At 47.0% G+C, this 11907-nt stretch overlaps 2 pseudogenes; one reads left to right on the top strand and one right to left on the bottom strand.

Moving 5' to 3' along the window:
* Positions 1-1220: 1220 nt before the first annotated feature.
* LOC112472667 lies at positions 1221-1339 on the bottom strand (annotated as a pseudogene).
* Positions 1340-2824: 1485 nt separating this feature from the next.
* On the top strand, positions 2825-2942 carry LOC112472677 (annotated as a pseudogene).
* Positions 2943-11907: the final 8965 nt, after the last annotated feature.

Below are 11907 nucleotides of genomic sequence, written 5' to 3'. Positions count from 1 at the left end.
CGCCACCCCCAGCCCCTGCCCGCCCCAGCAGTCCTTCAAGACCCAAAAAGAACGCACATCTAATTATGGGCTGCAGAATCGGAGACTAGCTGTGGAGATATTTTCGGGTAGAGAAGAAGGCTTGCTTTTCTCAAATTATACCTCACAAGTGTCTGTCGACTTTATTTTTTTTCAAGCTTTATAGTTTAGTGCCGGATTCTCAAAGTGCTAAATCAAAGGACAGCGTAATAGTGGATTTGTGTTTCTCCTGGCAGACTTTAAGGAGAATTATTTTGGCCAAGTTTCCAAATTCCCTCTCTACTCCCCATCCCTTGACAGGCCTGAAATGATACCGTTTGGTGTTGATCTTTTCCTACTGTAACTAACAATAGACCCGAAGATATTACTTGTATTTCGTATCATTGGCCGTTCCTTGCCTTAAGATTCGTCTCACGGAACAGACTGATGCTTTTGTAAACGATTTGCTTTGTTATGCTGGCCAGTAGAACGCGTAGCCCACTGCCACCATTCCAAACGAGGGACACTGACTAATCAGTCTAGTTCTTCCTGTTAATTTTGGGGCCAATATCCTTTTAAAAATAATCTTTAATATCTCTTTGAAAATCGTTCTTAGCTAACAACTTAATATTGGCTCATTTTTCCTTATTAACTCATCTGTTATTTCCTGTATCTCTACAGGAAGATAGATCAAAATGTATCTAGATTTTTATAGATGGCATTTTTAAAAAATGTGTTTATTTTATTGGCCAGAAAACCTTAATTTCTGCTTAACTTTAATTCCGATGATCAAGTCTCAACAGATACATTTTAATGTATGGTTTTCTCTTTTTTCTGGAGGAATTCTTATTATAATTAACTTGAATGTGCTTTCAATATTATTCCATTGGATTTGAAAACAATCACTTAATAGTTAAAATTACCATTGAATGCATCCCTCTCTGGAGTGTCTGGAAATGGATTCTCCAGATTCTATATAAAGATAAACCTTGATAAAAGCATCAGCATGGAAGTTTTATTCAACTTTTTTTTGCTTTTAAAGCGTAAAATCATATAGCTCCATATTCCTAGATACACAGCATCTAGCATATGGTATATTTTTAAAACTGCACAGAATTTACACTTAAAAAGCCCTTTTTCTTTTAGGTGAGGCAACCCTTGGTTGACGTCACAGATTGCAAGGACCTTGTCAGCTTACAATCCCTTATCTTTTTTATTATTTATGCCTATAGCACCTGGTCTTCCTAGGTGGTCTCCCATCTAAGTACTAACCAGGCCCAACCCTGCTTAGCTTCACAAGATCAGATGGGATGGGGCTCGTTCAGGTGGCATGGCCGTAGATCCTGGACCGTGGCTCCACTGGGGCGCGAACCCAGGATCTTCTGCACGTAAAGCAGACATGCTAACCGCTACGCTATGGAACCATGTCTTGAATGCACTTTCTTTAACATGAGAAGTGTCTGGAGGGAACATGGTCACGTGGAGGCTCTTCCTGTCTTGCGCCCCCTTCCCCAAGCCCTCGGACCGCCTTCAGTTGGACCCGCCTTCAGTTAGCGGGCACCATCACCTCTCCGAGCTTCCGAGTTTCCCACGGTCCCCACTGAGAGTTGAGTCCCACGCTGGGGTAGCATGTCCCCATGTTGGTGACCGGCGTGTGCGGTTTCGTAGTCCGTCTGGGACGCAGCAGCCGGGCCGTAAGCAGCCTGAGCGCTCATCTCTTCCCTCCCCTGGCCGGCGCCCTGCACACAATCTTTGTCCCTGCGGACTCGCCCCGATCATGTGTCCGCAGCCGGGGAGGCGGCGCGGATCTCGCCAGGGCCTTGATCTTAAGGCTTCTGCCTGGTGAGAGACCTCCGCACAGGCTTCAGCGAGGGGGCGACTGGGTCTGCCCCCCGGATCAGAAGATGCGTCCGTTCTCCCAGCCCAGAGGGCCCCGCGGAGTCTGGAGGTTCAAGGTTTGTGGTGCGTCGACCCAGCTTCCCCCATCCTCAGTCTCGGTCCCTGACTTTGCCAGAGTCAGCATGTAGCCTGTGCTGCGGTTCTGCCCCTTTTACAATCGAATCCTGTTCCGGCTCTTCCGTGCTTCAGCCGCAGCCGGCGCGAGGCCCTTTAAGGGAGGCCGAGGAGGTCCTCGCCTCCACGTGTCGCTGAGCTGTTGGCTGATAAACCTGAGACTGTTTCTCCTCGGTGAATCATCACACTTAGGAGCTCGTTCCAATATTTATGTCTGCTGTTCGTCCAATGCTTCTCGAATGCCCAGACGCAGCATGAGCTTCCGTGTGCCTTACACTTCCTTGTGGTTAACAGCCGCACAGCTACAGCAGGACAGTGACTGCGAAGCTCCCTGTGTCCCCATGGTGGGTCTTCGTCGCCGTTGAGCTGGTAAGTGGCCCACGTCCAGAATCTCATCCTTAGAGGCCGCTTCTTAGGGCTGCCTCCTCGAACACACGCAGGGCCTGAGAGCAGGGGTCTCGTTGACGTGAGCGACTGCACGAATGTGCTCAGAGGACAGGAGGAGGCAGGAGGGGGCCGGAGGCAAAGAGCTGAGCAAAGCTGTGGTCTCAGCTAGAGGCCAGCTCCCGTTTCCCCCAGGGAACTCTGGAGCGTTGTCACAGTGACGGTCTCCCGCATTAGCACTGTTCTAGGCAAGGTGTCTCCTGTGTGGCAGGGGGCATTTCTCTGGAGATGGGGACAGCCATGAGCAACATGGTATCAGCCAGTAACAAGAATCAAAACAGTTATGGTGACAACACGTCCAAACGCTCGGAAGGCTCAATACTGCCGAAACCAAGTACCGAGAGGGAAGATCTGCGAGCGAGAGAAGCCAGCCTGCGGCCGCGCCACCCTGAAGGCGCCTCATCTCGTCTGATCCGGAAGCTAAGCAGGGCCGGGCCTGGTTAGGACTTGGATGGGAGACCGCCTGGGAAGACCGGGTGCTGTAGGCGTTTAAAAAAAAGAAAAGAAGCCAGGCAGAGAAAGACAAATACTGCATTACTGCATGGTATCACAGATGCAGAATCTTAAGAAAGGAAGGAAGGAAGAGAGAGAGAGAGAAACGGAGAGAGAGAGAGAAAAGAGAACTCAGAAGCGAAGAGCAGAATGGCAGTTGCAGGAGCTTGGAGGTGGGAAGAAGACACCAAGCTTCACCGTAGTGGAATAAGCAGCGTGACGAGTATAGCTGACGACCGTGCTGTGTCGTCGAAATTTGCTAAGACGGAAGAACTCGTGTTCTCAACCAAATAATAACGATCATAATAAAAATGGGGGGAAAAATTGCTATGGACTTCCATGGACAGGAATGTTCACTTTGTTTTGGAGAAGGCTTTATGGCAATTTGAGCTGACTCTTGAAAAATGATCTCGAAGGGATGGTTTTAGCCCCACTCAACACAGAAGGGAGGCTCTGGATATGCACTCACATTGGCACCGACCCCAGGTGGCTGTGACAAGGGCGCCTGTACTGCGGTGACAATGTCTAGGCTCACCGAAGGGAGTATGCGATGAAGGGAAGATGACATAGGCTGGAGAATGTCGACTCTCAGGAGACCAGTGACAGAAGAGGATCCACGCAAGACGCCTGGAATTCGCGGTCAGAGCCAGTGGCGTCCCGTGAAGGAAGGGCTGGTCAAGTTCAAGTGAGTCACAGCGCGGAGAAGTCAAGGAGGTCAAAGGGGGAGGAGGCCGTTCGGGGGTCGTTTTGAGGTTGCCCGTGATGTCTGAGAAGGAAGGGGGAGGAAGCCGCGTTGCTCGGGTCGCCTGGTGGAAGGAGGGAGCTCTCTTTGTGACCTGCGCCGTGGGAGGAAGGCATGCTGGGATTTACCGGGAGGGCGGAGCGGAAAGAGGGGACCTCCGTGGGAACAGCCAGCGCCCTCCGGTCTGCTGCTGGGTGGGTGAGGCCGGGGGCCAGCACCGCTCTCCCTGAGGACAGCGCGAGTGAGGGAAGTTACTCACAGGCCAGCTACCCTCGGTCTGTTCCTCACCTCTGCTAGGTCAGTAGGACCGAATCCGACAGGGCAGAGGCTGGGGAAATGTCAGTGTCGCTCTGGGCCCGGTGGCATATTTACTTTGAAATAAAATGTTTCTGTACAGAAATAACTTAAAGGCAGTTTGGACTGACATTCATTAAAAACATTTATCCTATTGTCCTTTAGGTCCAAGGATAGATGATAATGGTATTTTATTATCCTTTATTAACATCAGTTCTAAGCCTTATTTTTCTTACAAGTTTAATCATGCGTGAGTCAAGGCGAAGTTATCAGGAGGGTACAGATAATCCAAATGTCCTTGTTGCTACCGAGTCCAGGCACTGCTAGTATTATTAACAGTCATAACGGTTTATTCAATACCTACTGTTTTCCAGGGACACTTATTATATTTAATCCTTTTAATAACTGCAAGGTAGATGTTGTCACTCCCATTCACTTGAAGGAATCGAAGCTTGGGAGGTCCATCAGATCGCCCCAGGTCACATTGCTGATAAGATAGAGACCAGAATTTCCTATTCTCATGGTCTCTATGCACCATATTTTTATAGAACTGGAACCCAACTGGTGATAGTAGGCTGTAATATTTGAAACTGGGTTTCAGTTTCATGAAATTTGCAATATTATGAAAAATCTGTGATAAATGCGTATAACAGTACTGCCTTTTTCTTTTGCATTGTGGAGTATATTTTTCAGAAGTAATAAATAATACTTATTTTTTTCATGATTTTTAAATTTTATTATTTAGGGAAACTAAAGAATCCCAGATGATTCCAAAATACATACTTAATGACAGGTCTCTTAGTGACTGCGGTTTCTTTTCTGGTTTTTCAGACCCTCCACGGAGTCCTCTATTTATGCTTGATAGCAAATAAATAACAGAAAAATGAATTTGTCCTTCATTCATTGAATGTTTAAGTTCCACTGAATTATTGAGGAATATTGTCTGTTGTCCTCATCCTGTGCGTAGAGGATGGTTGTGTTTATAGAATTATAGTTACTTGTAGTATGGGATTAGCTATCGTAAAGGAAGAACCAAACTCTTTTGATGTAACGAAGCCTTCTATTCTCAAATATGATTATGTATTTTGATGATATGAAAATTTAATATATTTTAAATACTATAATTGAGCTGCATAGTAACGATTGGACGGAAGTTTCTGGTTTCTTTTTCAAATCCATTTTCGTCAGGCTTTCCCTCAGCACCACATAAATGCAGCTCCTATCGAACCGTTAGAAAGATTCGTGTTTCATCACTTTTACTTGGAAATAAAGAGAACTTACTCTTATTTACTTAACTGTTCTTGTTGCTACTTTTAAAGTTGTGGTAAAATACATGTAACCAAAAGCTTATAATTTTAACCCTTTTTAGGTGTACAGTTCTGTGACATTGTTGTATAACCATCGCCACCATCCGTCGCCAGAACTCGTTCATCTTCCGCAGCTGGCGCTCTGTACTCATCAACACTAACTTCCCGTTTTCCCCTCGCCCCAGCCCCTGGCAACCGTTGTTCTACTTTGTGTCTCTATGAATTTGACTACTCTGGGTTCATATAAGTGGAATCACACAATATTTGTCCTGTTGTGACTGGTTTATTTCACTTAGCGTAATGGCTTCAAGGTTCGTTCATGTAGTAGCATGTATTAGAGTGTTCTTCCTTTTTAGGGCTAAATAATATTTCATCGTGTTTATGTTACCACATTTGTTTGTCCATTAATTTTGTCAATGGACCCGTGTGTCACTTTCACCTTTTGGCTATTGTGAATAATGCTGCTGTGAACATGGGTGAGCGAATATTGCCAAGTCACTTCTTTGGGGCATGTGCCCAGAACCAGAATTGCCGAATCGCATGGTAATTTTATGTTTAATTTTTCGAGCACTCTCCATACCATTTTCCAGTGGATATACCGTTTTACATTCAACCGGTAACGCCTGAGGGTTCCAATTTTTCCACATCTTCATCAACACTCGCTATTTTCTTTTTTTTTTAAGTAAAAAACACATCCTCATGGGTGTGAAGGGGTATTTGCTCTTAAAAGAGTATGTACTGATGACTAATAGAAATGTGTCAAAAAAACTTCACAAGTCATAATGTTTTCATGGTTATAGTAAGTTTGAAAATAAGCCCTTAAAATGATGAACGGTGGACAAAGCAGTATTTTAGAGCCCTGGAGAAGTACAGGAAGTGGGCAAAGAGTACAAATAGGCACCAGAAAAATCTCAAAGAGAAGAGCGTGAGTTAAACAAGTAACACGCCCAGGGAATCCGAGGACGCTGGAGACTCGAGAGACCTAAGGAAGCAGGAAGTCAGTGCGCACCTGAGTGAAACGCTGAGCCGCACTCGCTTATCTCCTGTAAACACTGACGGAAATTCCTCTTCGGTGCACGACGATTACCTCTCCCGTGGATGTCCGAGAAAGTTCATATGAGACTTCAATGATGGTTTCTGGTTTTATCTTTGTTCTCAAGTTACACCAAGAGTAGAAGATGTTGGAGTCCAATGATCCAGCCGTGCTAGGGACATGGTCGCTGGACAAAAGCCAGACCGATTTTTGTGGTAACACACATGGAAAGCGTTTATGTATGAATGACGATCAGTTAGCTTTCCAGAAGCGTGAGTGTGCTGTGAATACGATAATAATTTCTATATAGTATAAGAGTTTTACTTGGAGGTGAGAACACCGTAAAGTATACTGAATAGAATGCGAACTGCTTTACTCTTATTTAAAATGTCTGCTCTTAGACTAATTTTGGCCATAGTTTAGCTTTTAAAAGTTTAAGGTGTGCTTTTTGATTCTACTTCTAGATGTTTATTAATTCATTATCTTCATTTAGTGCCTACCGTAGGCCAGACACTTCTCTAGGCACTGGAGATCTATAAGTGAAAAAAATAGATAAAACGTTTATTTTCATAGAACTTACATTTTAGCAGAGGGGGAGAGAAAAGAAGTAGTAAATATAAGTAAATGACTTAGGGTGTTAGAAAGTGTTAAGAGTTATGAAAAAGCAGCAGGATAAGGGGGATGGTGACCGGGAAGGCGTGGGTTGTGGTTTCAAATGGGGTGATCCCAAGAGGCTTTATTGGGGAGGTGACATTTGAGAAAAGCCTTCAAGGAGCTAAGAGAGGACTCCTGTGAGATATCTGGGCGAAGAGAGTTCCAGCGGAGGGAACAGCCAGCGCCGAGCCCCCGGGCAGGGATGCGCCGAGCATTTCCGAAGAGCAGCAGGGAGGAGAGTGTGTCTGGAACAAGGAGAGTGAGGAGCGAGAAGCCATCTGTGCCAAGGAAGAAACCGGATGCTCGAGGTTCGTGCACATCAACGTCCAGTAACGGGTGCGATTAAATAAATGAGGGTATCAACATGCGATGGAGTCTTCTACAGCCCGCGTTATGAAGAATATTTAAATTAAAGCACTCATAACTTAACAGTAACAGACATGTGCTATGAAATATGATACATAAACATAGATAGAGTTATATATGGATATATAGTTGCACCAAACCTAAGAACAATATGTTGTTCATGTTATTCTGGGCAATTTTCATTTATACTGTATTTCCTAAATTATTCCTACATTATTATTTTAGTAACGATATTTCCAATCAAGAAATTGTCCTTAAATGAAAAAGTAAATGATAGAGTGTTTTCAAACAACCAGTGACACTGAAGAGCTGTGAGGTGGCATCTGCAGTGTGGAGTGGATGGCCCTGCGACGAGCTGTGTAATCAATCATTCATGGGTTCAGTGGCCGGCCCCTCACACCGTGGGCGCCGCATAGCTCTGCACCCCCGGGGTGCCAGGCTCGGCCTCGTGACTTGCTTAGGTCAGTGCAGCATTCAGCACCACGAGAGCAGAAGCATCGATGTGCTTGATCCTGACATTTCAGTTCCGTGCCATCGGGAGAGCACGCCTCAGGTGGAAGGAACGTGAACCTGACCCATCGTCCGGGTCCAGGCCAGAAGCAGAGCCACCCAGCTGAGCCCGGCAGCATCAGGCGACCCGTAGTGCACCTGCAGGTGAGGCCTTGAGCGTGAGAATAGATACTTGTTTTTGTCAGCCATCGATTAGTTATACAGTGTTATTGCAGCGATAACTAATGCGTGCTTTTCCTTGATCCACATTGAAAAACTTGTCCAAAGCTACAATAAATAAACAGAAGATTGAAAAAGAAAAAGATACAAGGTCATTATTCTTGTGGATTTTTCTACCTGGCCCAGCTCTGAATTCTGACCTGTCTGTTTGCATGTTGCTCCATTAGAGGAAGGGAATATTGACCTAATTTGTGAGTAAATTCTGGCAGCGAGAGTGGGGCGGCTCGGGTTAGGGTACGATGGCAAAGCATCGTCCAAGAGCGACCGGGAACCGATGCTCCCAGCGTCACCCTCTCCCTCTGCCCACTCTGCTTCCTTCGTCTTCCACGGCGGTGCCCCCGAGATCACTCCCTGGAGACCGCCTGCACGCCAGCCTCCATCCCAGAGTGTCTCCCGGGGAACCGGGCTTAGGCAGCGCGTAGTGTGTCATTTTGTCTTCCTGAGCAGCCACGTTCCCAACACGCACGCGTGCACACTTGCGAATGCCCAGAAATCTGAACTGATGTGAAAAGCCGTCGCAATGGGAATAGGGGATTGTCAATGACAGGATTTACTTTTCTCAATACCTTTTTTTTTCTTAGACATTTTCTAAGAGTTTACGTTACTTTTCCAACAGAGAACTTTAAAAAATAGTTTCAGAGATGAAATCAAATATGATAAAAAGCTCCCGCAGGCAGTACTAGGGTAGAGAGCCGAACCAAAAGATCTGACTATAAAGCAACTGGTTTTGCCAAGAGCATGGTGTTTGGCCGTATAAACTCCCTTAATGTCTCAATAGTAAACACACCTAAGCACGTAACTCCCAAAGGCATACAATCCTAGCAGTGCGAGAAACACAGTTTTTGTTCTCATATAATATTGTTTTAATTTTAATAACAGGATCAATATAAAGAAGTTAAATAATGCAAAAAAAAAGTTTTAAAAATTACTACCAATCCCACTCTATAGAAATAACTTTACTCCAGACATCTTTGTACACACATATACAGATGGCAGCGTAGGTACATAAATTGGTGGAACTAATTTTTAATGATATCATATTCTAAATAAAAATATTAAATTCGTGTTTAAGAAAAAATTGATAAGATATTATAGTCTAAAAGATTTCTCTAAGCTTAAGAAAAGAGATAATGAAACACATTAAGAAGTTGGAGTCATTCTTAAAAATTCTTTATTTCCATTTTAAACAGTATTAATTGAAGTCTCTGCTATGGGAAATGAGGCCATCGCTAACAGCAAACATGTACTGAGAGGTCACAGTGACCAAGCACTGGTCCAAATGCCGTAAGTGCATTAATCACGTGACCCTCAGAAGACACCACCCCCCATGAGGTAGAGGTGTCATCCCCATTTTTAGATGAAAATTTACGTGATTGCTCAGGGCCTCCACTGCAAAGAAAGCAGCCAAGTGAGAATTCAGAGCTGGTCCCAGAGCCCTGGGCCCCTCCCGGCCGCCGCCTCCGGTCACCTGGTGCCTGCCTCCCCACAGGGCTGTCGAAAGCTCTCTTCCGTGCTGTCAAGTTGTAGATCACGGCCACTGTTTTAGGTGCCATTGTGGTTTGGCCACACGTGTCTAGTATTTATTCCATATTTAGGTGGATTTCATCCCATCCCAAGTTCTTGTACGTGGATTTTCCATTTCTGAGTTCACTGGTTTGTTTCTGTTTTTGGTTTTTTTTCTCCCAGTGAGAACCCCTGAGTCCTGGACTCCTCGAGTCCTTCCAAATTTGGAAGGTTCTGACGTCTTGGTTGAATATAATCTCCTTGGGCCATTATTCCCCGCTCACGCCTTTAGAAATTGTCTTCGTATATTTCTCCACTAGGTGTTGGCGTGGATCACTTCTTTTTTCCCTTTCAGGAGATTTTTTTTTTCTTGCCTGATGCCTAAAGAATTTCTTCTTTTCCTGACTTTGCCTCTCCTTGTCTCTTTCTCTCCGTCATCTCTTTCTTTCTTCTGTTGATTTTTTTTTTTTTTAATCTTGTTTTTGGCCCCTGTTTTATTTATTAGCATAAGAGATTGTCTTCCCATTCCTTTTCGCCTTTTTCTGGTTTGGGTCGTGTTGTTCAGGATTTATCTTTGCTCCACTATATTTAATTCTTTCCACCGCGCCCAAGGGGAGTTGACTTTCTTTCCTGTGATACAATTTAGAGATGTTTTCTACAGCACAAGGCGTGATGGCAGGAAGGTCGCTCAGAGGAAGCGGCGTCTGGTCTTTGCAGCGAAATCCAGGCTCCGCTCTGGCACCGGAGGGTTCCTCGGCTGCCGTACCGGGTTATCAGTGAGGGCGCGCTATCTGCGCAGCGAGCAGTTCTCAACCTTGCAGATTCAACACAATGAAAGTTTACTATAGTTCATTATGTCCCGGTCCAGTGAGGCTATTGCGGGGCGGGGGACCCGTGTCATTCAGGGACTAAATTCCTTTTCTCTTGTGAGGCTGTCGTCTTCGACACATGCCTCCCAGAGTCATTGTGGGAAAGGAAGAGCAAACGGAGGCTCTCTCGTGGGCCTGGAAGTGGAATTTGCAGGTTTTGCCCCCGGCCGTTTGGCGGAAACCGTTTCATGGCCCTTGCGCACTGCAGAGTGGCGTGGGGACGCAGAGGAAGCGTGTTCTGAGGACACCTCCAGATGGGGTGGGTGGGGGTGCACAGGGCGTGTTCCCGCCACGGGGCCCCCCGCAGGAGAGCGAGCGCCGTCAGGCTCATGTCGAACCAGTTTCTCCCCCTACTCATCTCTGTGACAAAAATAAGGTGCCGCACTCAGTTCTACTCCAGAAGCCGAGTATCGGAGCATCCACGAAAATTCTCAGGAATGGGTTGCCTCGACGGACTAGATGGGTAAGACATAATATTTCAAGTGCTGCTATGACCTCGGGGACCCCGAAGGGCTTCCTGTGGGTTCTCCCACTCCCACGGCAGAGGCTCCCCCGGGCCCGTTCCCCCCGCGGCTGGAGCAGCCGCACCCCGGCCCGGCCTCGCAGGTGTCACTTCCGGGTCAGCCTGCAAAATCGCTGCCCCCCGCCCATCACATCCTCCGGTGGGAGGCAGGAGGCACCCGTCCTCTCGTCACCGCAAAGCCCGATGCCCACAGCCACTGCTGTCCCACTGTGCTGCCGAGCGCCATCCCCGTGGGGCCTGCGTGACATGCAGTGACCTCCTCTCCGGGGCTGTGGGCGATGTGGCTCATAGGCCGCTGTCACCCCCATCTGTCCAGCGCTGGCTGTCACCGTCCAGCCATCTCCCCCAGGCGGGCGAGTCGGAGGTGTCAGGGCAGGGACTACAGGCTTACCACGCGCCACTGCCCGGTTTGCTTGGCGTCTGTGGCTTTTCCCGTCGTTTGGTGACGATCACTTCGTTAGGCAGCACCTGCTTCATTGTTCGGTTTAGTTCTCTTTTTCTTTTATTTTTTTATTTTAGTCCAATTACTTAAATGTTGTGGAGAGACCATTACGAAAATTTCAAAATTCCTTAGGGACCATGGTTGTGGAGAGAAGTGTAGAGGGTTGACGCGGAGCGGAAGGGACTCAAGCAGCAGCAGCAGCGTCACCACGGGGACAAGGAGGGGGACAGCAGGAGGTGGCAGCTGGCGCTGGGAGGGAGCGGAGATGACTCATGAGCTCTTAAGCGATGACCTCGACCTCGGCGACGCCGTGGCAGTGTTGGCACCGAGTCATGTCATTGCAGCTTCTTCCTGCTGGACATTCCTATTATTTTGTGAGAAGCCACGTGTCGGTGCAACGCAGTCCCGCGGCGCCCCAGACGGGGCGGACGGCGCCGCGACCCTGTGCCCTGGGCCTCACTCTACGCCGCCTGCCAGGCTCACGCTCAGGGGCCATCAC

Source organism: Pteropus alecto, unplaced genomic scaffold (genome assembly GCF_000325575.1).
Source record: "Pteropus alecto unplaced genomic scaffold, ASM32557v1 scaffold87, whole genome shotgun sequence".
Taxonomy (NCBI): domain Eukaryota; kingdom Metazoa; phylum Chordata; class Mammalia; order Chiroptera; family Pteropodidae; genus Pteropus; species Pteropus alecto.
The sequence above is the reverse complement of the archived record's forward strand: the minus strand, read 5'-3'. Positions and strand labels throughout refer to the sequence as shown.